The 12,055-nt window shown below is 48.2% G+C and overlaps 2 non-coding genes across 2 annotated transcripts; both read right to left on the bottom strand.

Moving 5' to 3' along the window:
- Positions 1–5,634: 5,634 nt before the first annotated feature.
- Positions 5,635–5,707, bottom strand: TRNAT-CGU (transfer RNA threonine (anticodon CGU)). Its single transcript has one exon. It is a non-coding gene; the product is annotated as a tRNA-Thr (tRNA).
- A 428-nt stretch (positions 5,708–6,135) lies between these two features.
- TRNAT-UGU (transfer RNA threonine (anticodon UGU)) lies at positions 6,136–6,208 on the bottom strand. The gene has a single exon. It is a non-coding gene; the product is annotated as a tRNA-Thr (tRNA).
- Between the last annotated feature and the right edge of the window lie 5,847 nt (positions 6,209–12,055).

Genomic DNA, 12,055 nt, shown 5'->3' with positions numbered 1-12,055 from the left:
TTGGGGATGGTATCTTTATGTCTTTTTTTTTTAATGTTTATCTCGATAACCACAGAAATTAGTAATGTAATCTGTTTAGGGGAAAGATAATTAGACACGAAGTAGAAGAAAAAACAACGTGCCGATGGTGGGATCCGAACCCACGACCTCCGAATAACGCGTCCGGTGCTCTACCAACTGAGCTACATCGGCCGCTGTCCCCCCTGCTACTTTCTTGGGTATTTATGTTGTCTGTATACGAACCTTGAGAGTGTTCACCAGCGCCACCCTCAGCCATAGCGGCGGACGTGGGACATCCTTTGTTACCGCCAGCGTCACGTAGAACGTGATCAAGAGCGAGGGCGAAAGCTGTGCTAGAACCCTCTTACGCTACCTATGGCTTCAAGACTGCCAGAACCGAGACCCCCGTAAGCTACAAGCAGATAAATCAAAGGTAAATGAGGGTGCTCGTTATAATACATGAAGGAAAGAAGCCAACAGTCGGCGAGGCCAAGGAAACCGTTGGGGATGGTATCTTTATGTCATTTTTTTTTAATGTTTATCTCGATAACCACAGAAATTAGTAATGTAATCTGTTTAGGGGAAAGATAATTAGACACGAAGTAGAAGAAAAAACAACGTGCCGATGGTGGGATCCGAACCCACGACCTCCGAATAACGCGTCCGGTGCTCTACCAACTGAGCTACATCGGCCGCTGTCCCCCCTGCTACTTTCTTGGGTATTTATGTTGTCTGTATACGAACCTTGAGAGTGTTCACCAGCGCCACCCTCAGCCATAGCGGCGGACGTGGGACATCCTTTGTTACCGCCAGCGTCACGTAGAACGTGATCAAGAGCGAGGGCGAAAGCTGTGCTAGAACCCTCTTACGCTACCTATGGCTTCAAGACTGCCAGAACCGAGACCCCCGTAAGCTACAAACAGATAAATCAAGGGTAAATGAGGGTGCTCGTTATAATACATGAAGGAAAGAAGCCAACAGTCGGCGAGGCCAAGGAAAGCGTTGGGGATGGTATCTTTATGTCATTTTTTTTTTAATGTTTATCTCGATAACCACAGAAATTAGTAATGTAATCTGTTTAGGGGAAAGATAATTAGACACGAAGTAGAAGAAAAAACAACGTGCCGATGGTGGGATCCGAACCCACGACCTCCGAATAACGCGTCCGGTGCTCTACCAACTGAGCTACATCGGCCGCTGTCCCCCCTGCTACTTTCTTGGGTATTTATGTTGTCTGTATACGAACCTTGAGAGTGTTCACCAGCGCCACCCTCAGCCATAGCGGCGGACGTGGGACATCCTTTGTTACCGCCAGCGTCACGTAGAACGTGATCAAGAGCGAGGGCGAAAGCTGTGCTAGAACCCTCTTACGCTACCTATGGCTTCAAGACTGCCAGAACCGAGACCCCCGTAAGCTACAAGCAGATAAATCAAGGGTAAATGAGGGTGCTCGTTATAATACATGAAGGAAAGAAGCCAACAGTCGGCGAGGCCAAGGAAAGCGTTGGGGATGGTATCTTTATGTCATTTTTTTTTTAATGTTTATCTCGATAACCACAGAAATTATTAATGTAATCTGTTTAGGGGAAAGATAATTAGACACGAAGTAGAAGAAAAAACAACGTGCCGATGGTGGGATCCGGACCCACGACCTCCGAATAACGCGTCCGGTGCTCTACCAACTGAGCTACATCGGCCGCTGTCCCCCCTGCTACTTTCTTGGGTATTTATGTTGTCTGTATACGAACCTTGAGAGTGTTCACCAGCGCCACCCTCAGCCATAGCGGCGGACGTGGGACATCCTTTGTTACCGCCAGCGTCACGTAGAACGTGATCAAGAGCGAGGGCGAAAGCTGTGCTAGAACCCTCTTACGCTACCTATGGCTTCAAGACTGCCAGAACCGAGACCCCCGTAAGCTACAAGCAGATAAATCAAGGGTAAATGAGGGTGCTCGTTATAATACATGAAGGAAAGAAGCCAACAGTCGGCGAGGCCAAGGAAAGCGTTGGGGATGGTATCTTTATGTCATTTTTTTTTAATGTTTATCTCGATAACCACAGAAATTAGTAATGTAATCTGTTTAGGGGAAAGATAATTAGACACGAAGTAGAAGAAAAAACAACGTGCCGATGGTGGGATCCGAACCCACGACCTCCGAATAACGCGTCCGGTGCTCTACCAACTGAGCTACATCGGCCGCTGTCCCCCCTGCTACTTTCTTGGGTATTTATGTTGTCTGTATACGAACCTTGAGAGTGTTCACCAGCGCCACCCTCAGCCATAGCGGCGGACGTGGGACATCCTTTGTTACCGCCAGCGTCACGTAGAACGTGATCAAGAGCGAGGGCGAAAGCTGTGCTAGAACCCTCTTACGCTACCTATGGCTTCAAGACTGCTAGAACCGAGACCCCCGTAAGCTACAAGCAGATAAATCAAGGGTAAATGAGGGTGCTCGTTATAATACATGAAGGAAAGAAGCCAACAGTCGGCGAGGCCAAGGGAAGCGTTGGGGATGGTATCTTTATGTCATTTTTTTTTTAATGTTTATCTCGATAACCACAGAAATTAGTAATGTAATCTGTTTAGGGGAAAGATAATTAGACACGAAGTAGAAGAAAAAACAACGTGCCGATGGTGGGATCCGAACCCACGACCTCCGAATAACGCGTCCGGTGCTCTACCAACTGAGCTACATCGGCCGCTGTCCCCCCTGCTACTTTCTTGGGTATTTATGTTGTCTGTATACGAACCTTGAGAGTGTTCACCAGCGCCACCCTCAGCCATAGCGGCGGACGTGGGACATCCTTTGTTACCGCCAGCGTCACGTAGAACGTGATCAAGAGCGAGGGCGAAAGCTGTGCTAGATCCCTCTTACGCTACCTATGGCTTCAAGACTGCCAGAACCGAGACCCCCGTAAGCTACAAGCAGATAAATCAAGGGTAAATGAGGGTGCTCGTTATAATACATGAAGGAAAGAAGCCAACAGTCGGCGAGGCCAAGGAAAGCGTTGGGGATGGTATCTTTATGTCATTTTTTTTTAATGTTTATCTCGATAACCACAGAAATTAGTAATGTAATCTGTTTAGGGGAAAGATAATTAGACACGAAGTAGAAGAAAAAACAACGTGCCGATGGTGGGATCCGAACCCACGACCTCCGAATAACGCGTCCGGTGCTCTACCAACTGAGCTACATCGGCCGCTGTCCCCCCTGCTACTTTCTTGGGTATTTATGTTGTCTGTATACGAACCTTGAGAGTGTTCACCAGCACCACCCTCAGCCATAGCGGCGGACGTGGGACATCCTTTGTTACCGCCAGCGTCACGTAGAACGTGATCAAGAGCGAGGGCGAAAGCTGTGCTAGAACCCTCTTACGCTACCTATGGCTTCAAGACTGCCAGAACCGAGATCCCCGTAAGCTACAAGCAGATAAATCAAGGGTAAATGAGGGTGCTCGTTATAATACATGAAGGAAAGAAGCCAACAGTCGGCGAGGCCAAGGAAAGCGTGGGGGATGGTATCTTTATGTCATTTTTTTTTTAATGTTTATCTCGATAACCACAGAAATTAGTAATGTAATCTGTTTAGGGGAAAGATAATTAGACACGAAGTAGAAGAAAAAACAACATGCCGATGGTGGGATCCGAACCCACGACCTCCGAATAACGCGTCCGGTGCTCTACCAACTGAGCTACATCGGCCGCTGTCCCCCCTGCTACTTTCTTGGGTATTTATGTTGTCTGTATACGAACCTTGAGAGTGTTCACCAGCGCCACCCTCAGCCATAGCGGCAGACGTGGGACATCCTTTGTTACCGCCAGCGTCACGTAGAACGTGATCAAGAGCGAGGGCGAAAGCTGTGCTAGAACCCTCTTACGCTACCTATGGCTTCAAGACTGCCAGAACCGAGACCCCCGTAAGCTACAAGCAGATAAATCAAGGGTAAATGAGGGTGCTCGTTATAATACATGAAGGAAAGAAGCCAACAGTCGGCGAGGCCAAGGAAAGCGTTGGGGATGGTATCTTTATGTCATTTTTTTTTAATGTTTATCTCGATAACCACAGTAATTAGTAATGTATTCTGTTTAGGGGAAAGATAATTAGACACGAAGTAGAAGAAAAAACAACGTGCCGATGGTGGGATCCGAACCCACGACCTCCGAATAACGCGTCCGGTGCTCTACCAACTGAGCTACATCGGCCGCTGTCCCCCCTGCTACTTTCTTGGGTATTTATGTTGTCTGTATACGAACCTTGAGAGTGTTCACCAGCGCCACCCTCAGCCATAGCGGCGGACGTGGGACATCCTTTGTTACCGCCAGCGTCACGTAGAACGTGATCAAGAGCGAGGGCGAAAGCTGTGCTAGAACCCTCTTACGCTACCTATGGCTTCAAGACTGCCAGAACCGAGACCCCCGTAAGCTACAAGCAGATAAATCAAGGGTAAATGAGGGTGCTCGTTATAATACATGAAGGAAAGAAGCCAACAGTCGGCGAGGCCAAGGAAAGCGTTGGGGATGGTATCTTTATGTCATTTTTTTAATGTTTATCTCGATAACCACAGAAATTAGTAATGTAATCTGTTTAGGGGAAAGATAATTAGACACTAAGTAGAAGAAAAAACAACGTGCCGATGGTGGGATCCGAACCCATGACCTCCGAATAACGCGTCCGGTGCTCTACCAACTGAGCTACATCGGCCGCTGTCCCCCCTGCTACTTTCTTGGGTATTTATGTTGTCTGTATACGAACCTTGAGAGTGTTCACCAGCGCCACCCTCAGCCATAGCGGCGGACGTGGGACATCCTTTGTTACCGCCAGCGTCACGTAGAACGTGATCAAGAGCGAGGGCGAAAGCTGTGCTAGAACCCTCTTACGCTACCTATGGCTTCAAGACTGCCAGAACCGAGACCCCCGTAAGCTACAAGCAGATAAATCAAGGGTAAATGAGGGTGCTCGGTATAATACATGAAGGAAAGAAGCCAACAGTCGGCGAGGCCAAGGAAAGCGTTGGGGATGGTATCTTTATGTCATTTTTTTTTTAATGTTTATCTCGATAACCACAGAAATTAGTAATGTAATCTGTTTAGGGGAAAGATAATTAGACACGAAGTAGAAGAAAAAACAACGTGCCGATGGTGGGATCCGAACCCACGACCTCCGAATAACGCGTCCGGTGCTCTACCAACTGAGCTACATCGGCCGCTCTCCCCCCTGCTACTTTCTTGGGTATTTATGTTGTCTGTATACGAACCTTGAGAGTGTTCACCAGCGCCACCCTCAGCAATAGCGGCGGACGTGGGACATCCTTTGTTACCGCCAGCGTCACGTAGAACGTGATCAAAAGCGAGGGCGAAAGCTGTGCTAGAACCCTCTTACGCTACCTATGGCTTCAAGACTGCCAGAACCGAGACCCCCGTAAGCTACAAGCAGATAAATCAAGGGTAAATGAGGGTGCTCGTTATAATACATGAAGGAAAGAAGCCAACAGTCGGCGAGGCCAAGGAAAGCGTTGGGGATGGTATCTTTATGTCATTTTTTTTTTAATGTTTATCTCGATAACCACAGAAATTAGTAATGTAATCTGTTTAGGGGAAAGATAATTAGACACGAAGTAGAAGAAAAAACAACGTGCCGATGGTGGGATTCGAACCCACGACCTCCGAATAACGCGTCCGGTGCTCTACCAACTGAGCTACATCGGCCGCTGTCCCCCCTGCTACTTTCTTGGGTATTTATGTTGTCTGTATACGAACCTTGAGAGTGTTCACCAGCGCCACCCTCAGCCATAGCGGCGGACGTGGGACATCCTTTGTTACCGCCAGCGTCACGTAGAACGTGATCAAGAGCGAGGGCGAAAGCTGTGCTAGAACCCTCTTACGCTACCTATGGCTTCAAGACTGCCAGAACCGAGACCCCCGTAAGCTACAAGCAGATAAATCAAGGGTAAATGAGGGTGCTCGTTATAATACATGAAGGAAAGAAGCCAACAGTCGGCGAGGCCAAGGGAAGCGTTGGGGATGGTATCTTTATGTCATTTTTTTTTAATGTTTATCTCGATAACCACAGAAATTAGTAATGTAATCTGTTTAGGGGAAATATAATTAGACACGAAGTAGAAGAAAAAACAACGTGCCGATGGTGGGATCCGAACCCACGACCTCTGAATAACACGTCCGGTGCTCTACCAACTGAGCTACATCGGCCGCTGTCCCCCCTGCTACTTTCTTGGGTATTTATGTTGTCTGTATACGAACCTTGAGAGTGTTCACCAGCGCCACCCTCAGCCATAGCGGCGGACGTGGGACATCCTTTGTTACCGCCAGCGTCACGTAGAACGTGATCAAGAGCGAGGGCGAAAGCTGTGCTAGAACCCTCTTACGCTACCTATGGCTTCAAGACTGCCAGAACCGAGACCCCCGTAAGCTACAAGCAGATAAATCAAGGGTAAATGAGGGTGCTCGTTATAATACATGAAGGAAAGAAGCCAACAGTCGGCGAGGCCAAGGAAAGCGTTGGGGATGGTATCTTTATGTCATTTTTTTTTAATGTTTATCTCGATAACCACAGAAATTAGTAATGTAATCTGTTTAGGGGAAAGATAATTAGACACGAAGTAGAAGAAAAAACAACGTGCCGATGGCGGGATCCGAACCCACGACCTCCGAATAACGCGTCCGGTGCTCTACCAACTGAGCTACATCGGCCGCTGTCCCCCCTGCTACTTTCTTGGGTATTTATGTTGTCTGTATATGAACCTTGAGAGTGTTCACCAGCGCCACCCTCAGCCATAGCGGCGGACGTGGGACATCCTTTGTTACCGCCAGCGTCACGTAGAACGTGATCAAGAGCGAGGGCGAAAGCTGTGCTAGAACCCTCTTACGCTACCTATGGCTTCAAGACTGCCAGAACCGAGACCCCCGTAAGCTACAAGCAGATAAATCAAGGGTAAATGAGGGTGCTCGTTATAATACATGAAGGAAAGAAGCCAACAGTCGGCGAGGCCAAGGAAAGCGTTGGGGATGGTATCTTTATGTCATTTTTTTTTAATGTTTATCTCGATAACCACAGAAATTAGTAATGTAATCTGTTTAGGGGAAAGATAATTAGACACGAAGTAGAAGAAAAAACAACGTGCCGATGGTGGGATCCGAACCCACGACCTCCGAATAACGCGTCCGGTGCTCTACCAACTGAGCTACATCGGCCGCTGTCCCCCCTGCTACTTTCTTGGGTATTTATGTTGTCTGTATACGAACCTTGAGAGTGTTCACCAGCGCCACCCTCAGCCATAGCGGCGGACGTGGGACATCCTTTGTTACCGCCAGCGTCACGTAGAACGTGATCAAGAGCGAGGGCGAAAGCTGTGCTAGAACCCTCTTACGCTACCTATGGCTTCAAGACTGCCAGAACCGAGACCCCCGTAAGCTACAAGCAGATAAATCAAGGGTAAATGAGGGTGCTCGTTATAATACATGAAGGAAAGAAGCCAACAGTCGGCGAGGCCAAGGAAAGCGTTGGGGATGGTATCTTTATGTCATTTTTTTTAAATGTTTATCTCGATAACCACAGAAATTAGTAATGTAATCTGTTTAGGGGAAAGATAATTAGACACGAAGTAGAAGAAAAAACAACGTGCCGATGGTGGGATCCGAACCCACGACCTCCGAATAACGCGTCCGGTGCTCTACCAACTGAGCTACATCGGCCGCTGTCCCCCCTGCTACTTTCTTGGGTATTTATGTTGTCTGTATACGAACCTTGAGAGTGTTCACCAGCGCCACCCTCAGCCATAGCGGCGGACGTGGGACATCCTTTGTTACCGCCAGCGTCACGTAGAACGTGATCAAGAGCGAGGGCGAAAGCTGTGCTAGAACCCTCTTACGCTACCTATGGCTTCAAGACTGCCAGAACCGAGACCCCCGTAAGCTACAAGCAGATAAATCAAGGGTAAATGAGGGTGCTCGTTATAATACATGAAGGAAAGAAGCCAACAGTCGGCGAGGCCAAGGAAAGCGTTGGGGATGGTATCTTTATGTCATTTTTTTTAATGTTTATCTCGATAACCACAGAAATTAGTAATGTAATCTGTTTAGGGGAAAGATAATTAGACACGAAGTAGAAGAAAAAACAACGTGCCGATGGTGGGATCCGAACCCACGACCTCCGAATAACGCGTCCGGTGCTCTACCAACAGAGCTACATCGGCCGCTGTCCCCCCAGCTACTTTCTTGGGTATTTATGTTGTCTGTATACGAACCTTGAGAGTGTTCACCAGCGCCACCCTCAGCCATAGCGGCGGACGTGGGACATCCTTTGTTACCGCCAGCGTCACGTAGAACGTGATCAAGAGCGAGGGCGAAAGCTGTGCTAGAACCCTCTTACGCTACCTATGGCTTCAAGACTGCCAGAACCGAGACCCCCGTAAGCTACAAGCAGATAAATCAAGGGTAAATGAGGGTGCTCGTTATAATACATGAAGGAAAGAAGCCAACAGTCGGCGAGGCCAAGGAAAGCGTTGGGGATGGTATCTTTATGTCATTTTTTTTAATGTTTATCTCGATAACCACAGAAATTAGTAATGTAATCTGTTTAGGGGAAAGATAATTAGACACGAAGTAGAAGAAAAAACAACGTGCCGATGGTGGGATCCGAACCCACGACCTCCGAATAACGCGTCCGGTGCTCTACCAACTGAGCTACATCGGCCGCTGTCCCCCCTGCTACTTTCTTGGGTATTTATGTTGTCTGTATACGAACCTTGAGAGTGTTCACCAGCGCCACCCTCAGCCATAGCGGCGGACGTGGGACATCCTTTGTTACCGCCAGCGTCACGTAGAACGTGATCAAGAGCGAGGGCGAAAGCTGTGCTAGAACCCTCTTACGCTACCTATGGCTTCAAGACTGCCAGAACCGAGACCCCCGTAAGCTACAAGCAGATAAATCAAGGGTAAATGAGGGTGCTCGTTATAATACATGAAGGAAAGAAGCCAACAGTCGGCGAGGCCAAGGAAAGCGTTGGGGATGGTATCTTTATGTCATTTTTTTTTAATGTTTATCTCGATAACCACAGAAATTAGTAATGTAATCTGTTTAGGGGAAAGATAATTAGACACGAAGTAGAAGAAAAAACAACGTGCCGATGGTGGGATCCGAACCCACGATCTCCGAATAACGCGTCCGGTGCTCTACCAACTGAGCTACATCGGCCGCTGTCCCCCCTGCTACTTTCTTGGGTATTTATGTTGTCTGTATACGAACCTTGAGAGTGTTCACCAGCGCCACCCTCAGCCATAGCGGCGGACGTGGGACATCCTTTGTTACCGCCAGCGTCACGTAGAACGTGATCAAGAGCGAGGGCGAAAGCTGTGCTAGAACCCTCTTACGCTACCTATGGCTTCAAGACTGCCAGAACCGAGACCCCCGTAAGCTACAAGCAGATAAATCAAGGGTAAATGAGGGTGCTCGTTATAATACATGAAGGAAAGAAGCCAACAGTCGGCGAGGCCAAGGAAAGCGTTGGGGATGGTATCTTTATGTCATTTTTTTAATGTTTATCTCGATAACCACAGAAATTAGTAATGTAATCTGTTTAGGGGAAAGATAATTAGACACGAAGTAGAAGAAAAAACAACGTGCCGATGGTGGGATCCGAACCCACGACCTCCGAATAACGCGTCCGGTGCTCTACCAACTGAGCTACATCGGCCGCTGTCCCCCCTGCTACTTTCTTGGGTATTTATGCTGTCTGTATACGAACCTTGAGAGTGTTCACCAGCGCCACCCTCAGCCATAGCGGCGGACGTGGGACATCCTTTGTTACCGCCAGCGTCACGTAGAACGTGATCAAGAGCGAGGGCGAAAGCTGTGCTAGAACCCTCTTACGCTACCTATGGCTTCAAGACTGCCAGAACCGAGACCCCCGTAAGCTACAAGCAGATAAATCAAGGGTAAATGAGGGTGCTCGTTATAATACATGAAGGAAAGAAGCCAACAGTCGGCGAGGCCAAGGAAAGCGTTGGGGATGGTACCTTTATGTCATTTTTTTTTAATGTTTATCTCGATAACCACAGAAATTAGTAATGTAATCTGTTTGGGGAAAGATAATTAGACACGAAGTAGAAGAAAAAACAACGTGCCGATGGTGGGATCCGAACCCACGACCTCCGAATAACGCGTCCGGTGCTCTACCAACTGAGCTACATCGGCCGCTGTCCCCCCTGCTACTTTCTTGGGTATTTATGTTGTCTGTATACGAACCTTGAGAGTGTTCACCAGCGCCACCCTCAGCCATAGCGGCGGACGTGGGACATCCTTTGTTACCGCCAGCGTCACGTAGAACGTGATCAAGAGCGAGGGCGAAAGCTGTGCTAGAACCCTCTTACGCTACCTATGGCTTCAAGACTGCCAGAACCGAGACCCCCGTAAGCTACAAGCAGATAAATCAAGGGTAAATGAGGGTGCTCGTTATAATACATGAAGGAAAGAAGCCAACAGTCGGCGAGGCCAAGGAAAGCGTTGGGGATGGTATCTTTATGTCATTTTTTTTTAATGTTTATCTCGATAACCACAGAAATTAGTAATGTAATCTGTTTAGGGGAAAGATAATTAGACACGAAGTAGAAGAAAAAACAACGTGCCGATGGTGGCATCCGAACCCACGACCTCCGAATAACGCGTCCGGTGCTCTACCAACTGAGCTACATCGGCCGCTGTCCCCCCTGCTACTTTCTTGGGTATTTATGTTGTCTGTATACGAACCTTGAGAGTGTTCACCAGCGCCACCCTCAGCCATAGCGGCGGACGTGGGACATCCTTTGTTAACGCCAGCGTCACGTAGAACGTGATCAAGAGCGAGGGCGAAAGCTGTGCTAGAACCCTCTTACGCTACCTATGGCTTCAAGACTGCCAGAACCGAGACCCCCGTAAGCTACAAGCAGATAAATCAAGGGTAAATGAGGGTGCTCGTTATAATACATGAAGGAAAGAAGCCAACAGTCGGCGAGGCCAAGGAAAGCGTTGGGGATGGTATCTTTATGTCATTTTTTTTTAATGTTTATCTCGATAACCACAGAAATTAGTAATGTAATCTGTTTAGGGGAAAGATAATTAGACACGAAGTAGAAGAAAAAACAACGTGCCGATGGTGGGATCCGAACCCACGACCTCCGAATAACGCGTCCGGTGCTCTACCAACTGAGCTACATCGGCCGCTGTCCCCCCTGCTACTTTCTTGGGTATTTATGTTGTCTGTATACGAACCTTGAGAGTGTTCACCAGCGCCACCCTCAGCCATAGCGGCGGACGTGGGACATCCTTTGTTACCGCCAGCGTCACGTAGAACGTGATCAAGAGCGAGGGCGAAAGCTGTGCTAGAACCCTCTTACGCTACCTATGGCTTCAAGACTGCCAGAACCGAGACCCCCGTAAGCTACAAGCAGATAAATCAAGGGTAAATGAGGGTGCTCGTTATAATACATGAAGGAAAGAAGCCAACAGTCGGCGAGGCCAAGGAAAGCGTTGGGGATGGTATCTTTATGTCATTTTTTTAATGTTTATCTCGATAACCACAGAAATTAGTAATGTAATCTGTTTAGGGGAAAGATAATTAGACACGAAGTAGAAGAAAAAACAACGTGCCGATGGTGGGATCCGAACCCACGACCTCCGAATAACGCGTCCGGTGCTCTACCAACTGAGCTACATCGGCCGCTGTCCCCCCTGCTACTTTCTTGGGTATTTATGCTGTCTGTATACGAACCTTGAGAGTGTTCACCAGCGCCACCCTCAGCCATAGCGGCGGACGTGGGACATCCTTTGTTACCGCCAGCGTCACGTAGAACGTGATCAAGAGCGAGGGCGAAAGCTGTGCTAGAACCCTCTTACGCTACCTATGGCTTCAAGACTGCCAGAACCGAGACCCCCGTAAGCTACAAGCAGATAAATCAAGGGTAAATGAGGGTGCTCGTTATAATACATGAAGGAAAGAAGCCAACAGTCGGCGAGGCCAAGGAAAGCGTTGGGGATGGTACCTTTATGTCATTTTTTTTTAA

This window comes from Amblyomma maculatum, unplaced genomic scaffold, assembly GCF_055883805.1.
Source record: "Amblyomma maculatum isolate TAMU_Amacu unplaced genomic scaffold, ASM5588380v1 scaffold_163, whole genome shotgun sequence".
Taxonomy (NCBI): Eukaryota; Metazoa; Arthropoda; class Arachnida; order Ixodida; family Ixodidae; genus Amblyomma; species Amblyomma maculatum.
The sequence above is the reverse complement of the archived record's forward strand: the minus strand, read 5'-3'. Positions and strand labels throughout refer to the sequence as shown.